Source organism: Protopterus annectens, chromosome 9.part0 (genome assembly GCF_019279795.1).
Source record: "Protopterus annectens isolate FY-2018-M chromosome 9.part0, PAN1.0, whole genome shotgun sequence".
NCBI lineage: Eukaryota > Metazoa > Chordata > Ceratodontiformes > Protopteridae > Protopterus > Protopterus annectens.
Genome location: NC_056743.1, coordinates 1,537,089,769 through 1,537,104,214, shown reverse-complemented (window position 1 = coordinate 1,537,104,214; position 14,446 = coordinate 1,537,089,769).

Genomic DNA, 14,446 nt, shown 5'->3' with positions numbered 1-14,446 from the left:
TGGACCTGAAAACATCCATTCAGCATTTCTCATCTGTATTTGCCTTGCTCTGTAAGTAAGATTTAGGTATATTATTTCTTTTAGAGATAGGAATATAGTAAAGATTAATTTAGATGTTTTCTGTATTTATTTGAGACTGTCCTGCAATGTTGTTTTAAAATATTTCCTATGATTCTGAATTCTGTTGTCACTGTGTTGAGTTATCGAGTATTGTCTTGTCCTTTTATTATTTATTATTAAATATATTTAAACCTTTTAATTGTGACTGATTTGTTTAGAGATATTTAAGCTCTTAAAGTACTTGCATATTTATTTGGTGACACTGTATAGGCCACTCCAATAGCCTTAGTCTTGGTCACACTTACCATTTGGAGAATAGTAATATCACACAGTAGGATGCTAGTAAACCTGTGCCAGCCTTTCCCAGGTGTGTGTGTGTGTGTGTGTTTGTATATCAATCAAATCTCAAAGTGTGTGTGTGTGTCAGCAACTTGGGCAGGGACACAAAGCACTGTTTGGACAGAGAGGGTGCTGGAAGTCTTACCTTGGCCACTTGGCTGAGATCTTAACCCTATAGCTGTGCCAGTGGGGAGTCTTACTAGGGATCTGGAGAAAGAGAGTGAAACTAGCCCTAGACTGACTGTGATCTCTGTGTGCTCTTAAGGGAAATTGTACTTTACTGTGTGTGTACTTGTCACCCTCTCAATGTGCACTTCCCTCACTGGTGATAGTGGTGAGAATTGAGGATCCTTGATTACTGGGCCAGTGCAGGGGCATCACAGCATCTATGAAAGCAGAAGCGACTGTGTGTGAGAGATCAGAGAATGAGAGAGAGTGAATGCATGTATGAAAACTGAAGAAACTGTGTGAGTGATTGGAATGAGAGAGTCAGTGAATGCATGTATGCAATCTGAAGAGACTGTGTGAGAGTGATCAGAGAGAGAGAGAGAGAGTGAGTGAATGCATGTATAAAAGCTGAAGAGACTGTGTGGGTGAGTGACTGGAGAGACAGAGAATGAGTAAATGCATGTGTGATGACCCACCACTGTTCCAGTAATCAAGGAGCCTCAATCCTCACCACTGGCAACAGTGGGGGATGTACACTGGGAGGATAACAGGTACACACACATACAGTATTTCCAGATGCAGCTCTCTGCGTCAAGTGCAATTTTCCTTAAGAACACACAGAGACCAGAGTCAATTTGGGACTGGTTTCTCCCTCTTTCTCCAGCTCTCCAGTAAGACTCTCTACTGGCACAGCTATAGGGTTGAGTTCCAAGCTGAGTGGCCAAGCCAAGACCTCCAGCACCCTCTCTGTCCAACCAGTGGTTCGTGTCCCTGCCCAAGTAACTGACACACACACACACACACACACACACACACACACACACACACACACACACACACACACACACACACACACACTCTTTGTGGTTTGATTTACACATACACACACACACACACACACACACACACACACACACACACACACACACACACACACATGGGAAAGGCTGGCACAGGTTTACTAGCTATGCCCCCTTTTGCCCAGACTATAAGGTAGTTATTAATGCGACCAGCCAACTCCTTATCAGCTACTTTAAGGCCCTTAACAAAGGGTGTCTAATCTTACTGTGTAATATTAATATTAATACAAATGTTAGTTTGACCAAGAGCAAGGCTATTAGGAGTAGCCCACACAGTGCTACCAAATAAATACACAATTACTCTCAAAACTTTAATATCTTTACATAGATCAGTCACAATGAAAGGCATAAATATATTTAATAATAAATAATAAAAGAACAATAAAATACTTAGTATATATTCACAGTGACATCAGAGTTCTAAACCACAGGAAATATTTAAAACAAAATTGCAGGACAGTCCCAAATAAATAAATAAAAATATCTAAACTAAGCTTTGCTATATACCTGACTATAACTAAGAGAATTATACTATCCCCTAGTAACTTACTTCATCACAGCAAGGCAGATTTAGTGAATGTTTCTAGTCAGGTCCAAGACAGAATACAGAATGCCCTCTCTCTAAGAGACTTATCTAATTAATATCTCAAATATTACTGCTGGGATAGCTTGCAGAATGACATAATTTCTTGTCATTTGACTCTATCCCAGGTGAAACCCTAACTGCGGGAGCTGGCGGTATTTAGCATCTACCTGTGAAAATACATAGACCTCAGATCTTTGGCAGATGCTGGAAGTCATGAAACAATGACATTCCTCCACATTCAAGACTAGCAATTATTTCACCCTAAAGACAATACAGAAATCTTCTCAGCCCAGACTCTATCTGTAGCTCATTGAAAACTGAAAAAATGCCATCTTTTATTGTGTAGCCACAAAGTAATTTAATTTCAGCTATTTTTCTGAATTTAACCTTCTGTATTCCAGTTTCCAATTTTAAAATATATACACTTAAACAGTTACAACAGTGCATGTACATTTCTGTTCTATTCCAGTAGGGCACACTGTGGTTACATTTTAAGCACAATCACTTTATATAAAATACCTTTTTAATACACATATCTGTACAAACCAGTTTGATATACCATGATATACAGTTCTAATACAGTTGTAATACAAGCATCTTATATAAATCATGTTGATATTCACAAATGACATATAATTATTTGCAAAATTCCAGATAGCTGTGCTGGCAGTATTCCCCTTTGTCACAGCATGTATGAAAGCTCATGAGATTGTGTTAGTGGGTGATCAGAGAGAGTGAGTGAATGCATGCATGAAAGCAGAAGCAAGTGTGTGTGAAAGAGATCAAGACAGAGAGAGAGAGAGAGAGAGTGATCATAACTAGTTATTTAATTCATTGTATACTAGAATTAATATCTGCAATGCTTATCTTCCTCTAGCCTGAGGATTTAATTCATTGAGCTTTATTCTTGGTATAAAACCTGTCCATTCATGAATAAATTGAATTCTAATTCTGACCTCTAACAGGTATTATTTTTGTAATATACACCCTGCCATGGCTCTCTAGTTCCATACAGTGAACTTTATATAACAATATTCAATATTTTGTTTCTTTAAAGAAATTAGGGCAGATGTCTTCTTCCTCTCATGTGAGTTGAACCACACTGAACAGAACTGGCTCTGTGATAGAAAGACCTTTTTTTTGGTTGCCTGGCTGGCTGTCCCTACCTGTCATTTTGGAAATCTGGCAACCCTGGCTTAGGTTGGCAAGCTGAGTGACTTTGTAACATTACTTCAGCTCAAGACTACTAAAAGGTTGTTGACCCCTGGACTAGGATTATCTATCTTATTAGGAAAGACCTACCTCCTACTGTAAAATGAGATATCTCTACACTTAATTGATAGGTTGATCCATACAGATCAGGCCATTCCTGTCTCTCAGAATGAGTTATGCATCACTTTCAAATCACCATAATCTTTATCACCCAGACTTTTGTTTTTACTTAAGTATCTGAGGAATGAGCAAAACCAAGGAACATTTTGTTTTTTAATTCTGTAATCATTCATTATAGTCAAATGCCACCCTTGAGGTCTCATTGTTGTTTGAGGCACTCAGTACAGAACAATGCTTGGTGACTAATCACCGTCAAATTGTGGAATGGGATCTTTGTTGAGACCATCAAACATAGTAATGTTGACTCCTTATATAGGAGCTCTGGGACCTACTTCCACCAGAATGAGATGCCACGTATTTCGGCGATTGCCATTCCTAGCTTGTGGTGCTTTCTCTCATCCTTTAAATATTCTCAGGCTTCAAGCAGTGATGTTCCTGATTTAATGCAATTATGATATGCTGAAAAAAATTGGATTTTACTATTCCAGTTTTTTAATCTCTTATGTTTGCAATAATGCATCTTTCTCTGAGTTATAAATGTATGGTTTTGTGGAAATACTTTATTCATTGCAACCATCTACCCCTTCTCCCAGCTCAATAATGTGTAAGTGTGTGTATAACAAGCAAGCAGGTTTGTTTTCTCTTGTCAGCAAAGCCAGCTTTGTTCATCATACCCACCTGATAACTAAATCAACTAAATTTTCTTTACAGATGAAAAACATGCACACATGGATAAACAACACAGACACAAGCTCACATGTGTGCACTCACACACACAACCACACACAAGCATAAATACATACACAAATGATTTGGATCTGAAAATGAAAACTCACTTTTCTTTGGTGCTACTGAGACATGGGAATGTATATAGTTTAAGACTGCAATTTGCCAGATTAAATGTAGGCTTTATTCTTTGGAGTTCTTCAGTATTCTTGCCCCAGGTTCCTTTTGCATACTGCTTGTATGACTTTGCATTCTGAATGGACGTTTTACATATAGCATTAGAGACTATTTTGGATTATGAATGCAAACTTTCATTTGGGGTTGTAAATTTGCCTAAATGTAAGAAAGAACAGCATTATATTTAATGAACAACTCTGACCCAATAGACATTGCCAATATATTAGCAAAGAAACTCAGAGGTAATTTTACCCAACTGCCTTCTTTCCAAAGTCTACATGTTCCTGAACCCATTACACTTATTATTATAAAAGAACATGGACTGAAGCTACTTTCTAACACCAAAAATACTTTCTCCATGGGCCTGATAACACAGCCACTCCTTAAACTGCTTAACCTAACTTTAGCTACTGTTTTTTCCCTAAAGTTTAGTCCACTGCAGTGGTGAGGTCCCTCCACAACAGAGGTCCTACCACTGAGTTATAGATGCATTAACAGTCTCATTTGCAAAGCCAAGGAATGAATTATAACTGACCTTGTAAACTATGATGTCAAAAATCTCATTAGACTTGGCCAATAGCAGTTTGGCTTTGTTGAGGAAAATTCTGCCTAATAAATCTGGTTGACTTCTTCAAGAGAGCTACACAGACTGTCACGAGCAGTTATACCATTCACATGGTGTATCTTCTTGACCTGCCCAACAGAGTTGCTGCTATACTTTATCCTGGCATTGTAAGTTAGCTTAATGCTTTAAAAATAGTTCTACCTTTGTAAGATGGATAATGAAATGGCTAAATGACAAAATCCACAACGTGTGAGTGGCAGATTTCTCATCTGAAAATATGATGCAGACAGTGGCTTCTCTCGGGGATTAGTGTCCTAAGGAGCACAGACCATTTTAGTTGCTAAAGGAAAGTACATGAAAAGGGGTTCCTGATCAGATTACAGGAACACAATCACAGACAACAATACATTAAAGTAATGGGAGAAGAAGAGGATCTTAGCTTAAAGTCAGTAGGATTTTGAATGCTCCAAAGTTTTCTTTTTCTCTCATTTTAATCTGCACTTGTGCACCATCAGACATACCAGCACTCAAAAAAAAGTAGTAATACCACCCACAAATAAAATCAAAAGCATAGCTGCATAAAAATCATACCGCCCAACTATTAAAATAACACCATCTATTTGTCACTACCTTTTATGAAAAACAACTTAAGACAATAAAAAAAACACTGTTGATAAAACATTCATATTAAATACCCAATCCAATTTCAGTAGACTGAATTGTAACTCAACAAAACGTTAGGAATCTGGTTTACAACATGTTGCTTTACAAACTGGTCATTAAGAGTTCTGGACCTCTGACAAGTTGATTTTGTAAAGAAGAGGAATTACCAAAGAGCTACCAAAACACTGGAAGGGTAATGGAAAATCAGTGAGGATGTATTAGATATGCTAACACATAAGCATTGTGTCACTGCATAAAACTTATCAATAAAGCAAAAAAAAAAAGAAAAAATCATTACGGTTTTTAACTGAACTTGCAAAGAAAGTTAAGGAAAAAGAGAGAGAAGACCATTTGGGATATATTAAGCAAATGCAATTAAAATGATGGAAAAATTTTAGATGGAGTATGAGGGAACAGAAACATCAAAAGAGCAAACCCTCATACAGACGGAAAACAGTAAGCAGTCTTAGGAGTGGGGCACATCATTTCATAGTTATATTAATGAGTGAAAGGAAGCATTGCAGGACTGTCTTTTACACTGTGCTTGTGATCTCTAATGAGCTGATATTTACGTTAGCAGAGAATTTTAGTAAGTTAATAATAATGTATTGCATTTTACTGTAATGCGTTAGAATTTTAACTCTACTAGAAAATATTAATTTGAACACTGGGTCTGTACTAGAAGTCATATGACACAAGGTAAATGGAACTTAACACATACACAACAGGCAGAAAAATAGAAAGGGGAGATATAACATTAATGTTCAGATATTTTAAGGGAATCCATACTGTACAGGAATGTATGATATTTGATACAAAAGAGTTATACTGAGTCAGTATGCCACACTTTAAAAGCTGAGGATAGATAACTCAGTATGGGATAGGAGAGGGTAGAAATGAAAGGCAGTATTTACTAGGGAAAGTTGTGAATGCATGGAATAATTTCACACAGACTAGGTCGATTTGTCAGCATTGATAGAATTAAAGATGCCAAGAAAAAATTATAAAATGATATTCCAGCATTGGAGGATTAAGCCAGATGCAAATCAGATTTTGTTGGGAATTACTTTATGGGAGGGTAGAATAGATAGAGGTGGTCCTTATCTACCATAACAGTCTATGTTAGTATGTATTTGTGGTTCTTGGATTCAAACTCAAGTGAGCTTGTTACTGTGTTTAAACCTAAGCACTTTAACCAACAAAGCAGATATGAAAATATATGATAAAATTTCTAAATAATGTAATTTAAGCAGTAACAATTAAAATTGCATGTTCAATTTAAAGTATAATATCAGTTAATATATTCCAAAACACTCTATCCAAAATATTAATTATGTTCAAAAACAACTTAAAATTTTAGAATGTTTTATAAAATTCAAGTAAATATAAATAATGTCACTGAGACTGAAAGTAACACAGTAATGCTTACACGAGACAATGCAAAGGCACTCCCTGCTGTTTTGTGCATTGCACAGAATATGACGTTATTTGCATGAAAACATTTGTTACAAGAACTGGAAGAATGTTTATGATATGGTGTGGATGTAGCTTAATAAAAACACCAGGTCCGGTCACACGAAGCAGTCAATGAAGGTAGCCACTCACAGTAGTATACCAAGTAATATGACAGGATCCACAAGTAGGAAATAGTAGAGTTCTTTATTACACAAAAACACACCGATTTAGTGCTTTCTTTTCCCAAACAGGAAACTTCATCGGAATCTATTACATCACATCCCTACTTGTTTAAATAGTTAGCCTCTGTTTTTCATTGGATGATATCCAAATGCTTTGAGTTTAAAATTCACATAAATTCCATATACTTATTCCTTATATACAATATAATAATTAATACATTTCCTATATAAAACTACTTTAAAAATGCTGTATTACTTAAAACTTTCTATTATTTACACTAAAATAGCAAAAAATATATGCATAAATATGTTAAATGTATAAATAAATTACACTTATTATATAATGAAAAATATATACTACCGCCTAGCCGTCTCCTTCATATTGCAACACTGTTTATATAAAACTGCTACTTATTGTAACATAGTTCTGCAAAGCTACAAAATGTTCTAATGATAATGTTATGTCACAGGAACACTTCTCAATGGCTTTAAAATGCATTTTGACAAAAACATACATTATTTGGATGTTAACATCAAAAAAGATTTACCTAATTTGAGATATACAAGTATTTATAGGAAAAATTGTTTTTCCAATACTTACCTTCATTATGAAAGCAGTCATCCCAAGATACAAAAGAGAAATATTCTAAAAGGGTAGATGGTTAGAGCAGCTCGTATGACATCTATGAGTGGACTTGGAGAATGAACTGGAATTTATAGGTGGGTTGTTTTATGATAGGGGTTATCCCATGGAAATGGTTAACAGTATCAAGAATGAGATTTTATCAGGATGGAGGACAAAATTTAAAACACTTTTTCAGAGTGGAGAAGATTTATTGAAAAATACCACCTTGGTAAGGAAAGATGAAAACATAATGTATATGCTTTTAACATTCAATGAGGACACCAATAATATACGGAATATTCTGATAAAATATTGGGATCTTTATAGGAGAATGCCCAACAAGTTGGAAGTATTTAACCAGACATTGAAATTTGGTTATAAGAAAAATGACAACATAAAATAATTATTTGAGAAAGAAGTTAGGAGAGAAGTTGTAGGTATGAAAGGTACATTTAAATGTGGGCATTGTAATCAATGTATTTTATAGCCAATAAAGAGGAATTGGGCATACCAGTGCCGCAATACAGATGCCGTGTGAATGAATTATACAACTGTCGGACTAAAGGGGTAGTATATATAGCATATTGTTCAATATGTTAGGGATTCTATATAGGCAAGACGGAACGCAGCTTAAAACAACGTATTTACGAGCATATGTATGAAATTAGCAAGAAAAAGGAAAGTAAAGCTTTATAGTTTATATAGACATGCCCTAAATTGTGTACATGCTAATTTTAAATTTTGGATATTGGAGAAGGTTCAAATTACAGAAAGAGAGGGTTATTGGCAGAATAGGCTTGAATATAAGGAATTGATGTGGCAGTTGAGGCTTGATGCATGTGTTTTTCCAGGTCTAAATGGCCATGTTAATATAACACCGGCATTGAAATTAAAAGCCATTTGTTAACATTTTAAACTGGGATACAAAACTTTTTTTTGTCAAAATACTTTTTAAAAGCCATTAAGAAGTGTTCCTGTGACATAACATTTCTTTAGAACATTTTGTAGTTTTGCACAACTATGTTACAATATATAGAAAAATGTTTTTGTCAAAATGCATTTTAAAGCCATTGAGAAGTGTTCCTGTGACATAATATTATCATTAGAACATTTTGTAGCTTTGCAGAACTATGTTACAATAAGTAGCAGTTTTATATAAACAATGTTGCAATATGAAGGAGACAGATAGGAGGTAGTATATATTTTTCATTATATATTAAATGTAATTTATTTATACATTTAACATATTTATGCATATATTTTTTGATCTTTTAGTGTAAATAATAGAAATGTTTAAGTAATACAGCATTTTTAAAGTAGTTTTATATAGGAAATGTATTAATTATTATATTGTATATAAGGAATAAGTATATGGAATTTATGTGAATTTTAAACTTGAAGCATTTGGATGTCATCCAATGAAAAACAGAGGCTAACTATTTAAACAAGTAGGGATGTGATGTAATAGATTTTGATGAAGTTTCCTGTTTGGGAAAAGAAAGAGTTAAATTGGTGTGTTTTTGTGTAATAAAGAACTCTACTATTTCCAACTTGTGGATCCTGTCATATTACTTGGTATACTACTGTGAGTGGCTAGCTTCATTGACTGCTTTGTGTGACCGGACCTGGTGTTTTTATTGAGTTATTCGGTTCGGCAGACATCCCTTGGGTTACAAGTGGATGCAACTTACCCATACTAAAGTGAAGTTTAACTGAGAATGATGAACGAAAAGCCCCTACTACTTAAGTACGTGCTTGATCTTGATGTAAACATATTTCATCTCTTTTATTACAGACCCTGATATCATAGACTGTATCAGACAATGCTGATCCTTCTTACTTTTTCCATAAAGTACTGTATTTGGCTTAAATAAAGCTATTTTTAAGGGAAGATAGAGTATATGGGTGCTAAATGACTGCATTAATTAGTTAATAAATTAATTTATTCATTAATTTATATATGCATATATCTATATCTATATATATATATCTATATATATATATATATATATATATATATATATATATATATATATATTTGTGACTGTCTGTAGGTAATTCATTTATTATTTTCAAATTGGAACATTTTCAGGTTTCAGCCCAGAAGCAAAAGAATTAGAATAATTTATACAGTAAAATTCAAATTTGCAGTATAAAACTAACAAACATTGCAAACGAATATTTACATGCAATAATGTAAACAATACCAGGCGTTTTTTCGATCTGCTTTATTTAAGTGTACATGTGAAACTCATGCTGATCAAGATATCAGACCATAGTTATCTGAAGACAATGTTAAAATAATTGTCCATTAAAAAGCAAACTTTCAAAAGCTTTTATAAAAAAATGACTTATGCAGTATATGGGGTGCAAACAACTGATTTTTTTTGGAGTCTCCTTCTTTCACTCTGACAGTCATCCCAGTGTCTCACATCCTTCTCTGTGTCTACTGGCACTCCAGTCAACTCACAGTCCAATGCCCAAATTTGAGCTGGGGCCAGTGAAGATCTTGATGATATCCTAGGGGGTTGTTGCTGTCCTTCTTCAAGGCGTGTGTGTTCATATTTCTTATTACCTACCTCTGTTTCTCCCTTCCCCCTCTCTTGTGGATCCCTATGGTTATGTCCAAGAAGCGGGCTTGCAGTGAAGACGTGCAGCATATTGCCCTGCATCCTTGATAGCTCAGCCATGTCTCCACCCCCCTTTCTCCCATTGGTCCACATCTCCCACTGCTGGATCAGGGATTGTTACAGGAGATACCCACAGGGCCACCCACCATCTCTTCCAGGGATGGTAATGCCAATTCCTTTTCTGCTGCTCCATCAGTTGAACAAGACACTAATTGAGCTTTGGTCATCTGGGCCATAGACAGGCCTTTATCCCTCTATGCCTCCTGAGTGGCTAATCCAGTAAAAAGAGCAAATATCTGTATGCCAGAGAACTGTATTATATGGACCCAGGATTGTAATTCCAACCAATGTAAATGCCAGAGTGTGAGCAGTACACACAAATGTGACATTGAGATGGTAAACATTAAGCCCCTTACTCAATGTTTATGTTGTGGCCGAGTATTAAGAGAGACTGAGGTTTTATTTAAAATTTGCAATGGATGTCAAATTGTCTAAAATGTACCCTCAATGACAACTCTGTATCCTTGGGAATACCATTCTGCGCAATGATAACATATTTATGTTACCTTCTTAGGTTAACGAAAATGTTTACAAGAAATGACTTGTCTGAACAAATTATACCAGATAATGGTCCATTATTGACATCAGAAAAATTCAAGACATTAATGGCGCAGAACTATATTAAACATGTTATGTTAGTACATTACCACTGAGTCCTACGTGGGCTGACCAAAAGATGTGTACAAATCATCAAGGAGGCTGTCAAATCAGAATATCATTTTCTTCTTGACTTACTACACTGTGTGTTACCCAGCCACCAGTATTATGCCAGCAGTGATATTCTTGAATACAAACTTGCACTTTAAGTTAGACTTAATGAATGTATATTTGAATGCATGAGTGTACAATGAGCATTTTCAGTGGAAGTACCTCAGCTAGTTGAATTCATCTTGCTTTCCTCCCCTAAACAAACTCACCAGACACAAACAATCCCAAGTGTAGCTATTGCCAGTCTGAATGTGAACATTTAGGAACTGTTAGCAGCTGTTCTGCAAAATTAATGATGGAATCTGAGACTAAGAAGATGGTATCACTGATGACTTTATTCCTGGAGTAATTGCAACAATATACTTCATCTCAAAGGGCATCAAAGATTAGTTGATGTCCAGTTCAAGATGGGACCAGATGGTAGTAACAGGCAGTATTGTAAAAGAGCTGTTATCTTAATAGTGACTGAGAGTGAAAAGCTCCTGAAATCACTTAGCCATCTCTACCTTCCAGACATCTGATGAAAGGCTGGTGACAGAATTGTTACAGCAATTAAAGAAAGAGCCATCCCTACCTAAGGACCTGGACCAGTAGCCGTAAATCAAGAGGTAATTGCCAAGGCCATTGTGATGTGTATGGGGAATATGGACTGATCAAGATGTCACTGATGACCGGAATATGGACTGATCAAGATGTCACTGATGACCACAAAGAAAAATCTCACAGACCTTCAAACAACTGGTTTCCAGCTCATGGACAGGACTTTTCTAACTAAAGCTTGTGCATAAGGCCAACTAGACACAATTCATGGGAATGTCCATACAATTAGCAGTCCTCATGCCAAACCCTTACTTCACAGCTTTATGATGGCCAAGTCAGTGGTAGCCTACAAAGTACTTTCCAGCAGCATGTGCAGTTTGTTTGGAAATAGCGAGGCTAGTTCCATGCAGCCCAGATGCATCATTGTCACCATTTATGATAAGACTGTGATTCAGGCTGTAAGGCAGTAGTTTCTCAGGGCTGAAGCAAAGGGCTGCTTTTTTTCATTTTGGACAGATTGCATGGAAACAGCTTTCATCTCAAGGGTTGTCAAAAGACTGTCTCTAATCTCAGCTTTCATGTAATGGTGAAGCACATGATTTTCCTTGTATATCTTTTACCTGAAGAAATTCCAGTTGCTGTTTCAAGTGCCATGGTTATGTTTCCTAAGAGTACATGTAGCTTCATTCTATGGATGGAGCAAGTCTTTCATTTTTGGACAACCAAAAAACAAGACCGCCAAGGCTTTAATAGTTCTTTGCAAGGTGGCATCATCCCTGCACCGCAGATGTGTGGTGCTATAGCCCCTACCCCTGCTAATTCTATATGCTAATCGTGGAACCATCCCTGCATCACAGATGTGGGGTGTTGTACCCCCACCCCTGCTTCTTATATATGCTAAGCCTGGAGCCATCACTGCACCACAGATGTGAGGTGCTGCATCCCTATCCCTGCTACTTACATATGCTAACTCTGGCACCATCCCTGTACTATAGATGTGGGTGCTGTATCCCCATCCCCACTACTTACATAGGCTAACTCTGGCACCATCCCTGCACTACAGATGTGGGTGCTGTATCCCCATCCCTGCTACTTACATATGCTAACTCTGGCAACATCCCTGCACTACAGATGTGGGTGCTGTATCCCCATCCCTGCTACTTACATATGCTAACTCTGGCACCATCCCTGCACTACATATGTGGGTGCTGTATCCCCATCACTGCTACTTACATATGCTAACCCCAGAACCATCACTGCACCACAGATGTGGGGTGCTGTATCCTCACCCCTGCTACTTACATATGCTAACCCTGGAACCATCACTGCACCACAGATGTGGGGTGCTGTATCCCCATCTCTGCTACTTACATATGCTAGCCCTGGCACCATCACTGCACCACAGATGTGGGATGCTGTATCCCTACCCCTACTACTTACATATGCTAACTCTGTTGCTGCTAGTCCTTGAAGTATATGAATGGTCTGAGATACAGTAGTCCTGGAAATGGTATATATCCCCCCCCCATACACAAATTCTCCATGTTCTAAGGGATACAACTGCAATCCTCAAACTTTCAAAAGACACAAATTAAAAATGTTGCAATTCTCCAAGACAGATGTATGCCCATATCTTGCCATGAACAAGGATGACTAACCCAGAGCATTTCCAGATGGAAGTGACTGACCAGTTTTATACTCCAAGAGGGATGTCAGGCCAGATCTTTGGTCAGGAGAGGAGGGATGATACATTTGTTCCACACTATGAAGTGAGTAGAATACTTGTGCCATAACATCTTTGACAGAAGAACACCCCTGAATGGTCAGTCCATATCAAAGTTTTGAGACTAGTCTGGATGCAGACAATAACCTGAGCTCCTGAGGAGACTGTCTTTAGAGGCTGAACATATGAGGAGAGGGCGTTAACTCCATATTTAGAGAAACATTGAAAGTACTACTGAAATGAGTGTCAAAAATTACAACCTGCCTGTCCCCATGATACAGAGGGATAAAACCCTGACTACACCCCAAATGATCTGTGTTTAAGTAGGGGTATGTGTGCTGGAGGAACAGGGTAGGGTGGGAGTGAGTGGATGATGCCAGCTCACCTTCTGTATGGGGATAGAGGTAGCTTGGCTTGTTGTACTGGCAGCACCTGCAGGTATGTAGGTATATCACTGCAACATGAAGAATCTAAGGTGCCCACGCTACAAGTGGTGTGCCACTTATCTGGGAAGTTAGGCATAAGGAAAAGCACACGTGCACCTCACAATGGAGGTGGTGGGGATAGAACTATCCACAGGATGTGCAAGCTGGCCTGGTCCATAAAACTTGACTTTTACCCCCACCAGCTGACAAATGGACTGGGGGGTACTTGACTCACTGGAGCGGTGGAACAAATGGATCAAAACTGGGTGCAGGAAGGGGATCCACTGGGCCAATCCTGTGGACTCAAACAATAAATAAATAAATAAAGAAGTAAACGTTACAGTGGTAGGAAGCAGTATTAAGGAATCTATCAACAGTGTATATTATTGTTCAGACAAACAAAATTAATATTAAGTACTTTAACATGACAGTATCTGGGTTTAATGATCACGGCTCACTAGGAACAATGCCAAAGCCGGTTAGATATTAAATGCATCTGAGGAATGTATAATGTACAATCTTAAGCAGCAGGAGTGCTACTAATTTGAGTCTCCTAAAGGTAAATCATAAAATGTGAAGAAATGAGATTTATAAACACTGCTGCAGATATGTGATTATGGTT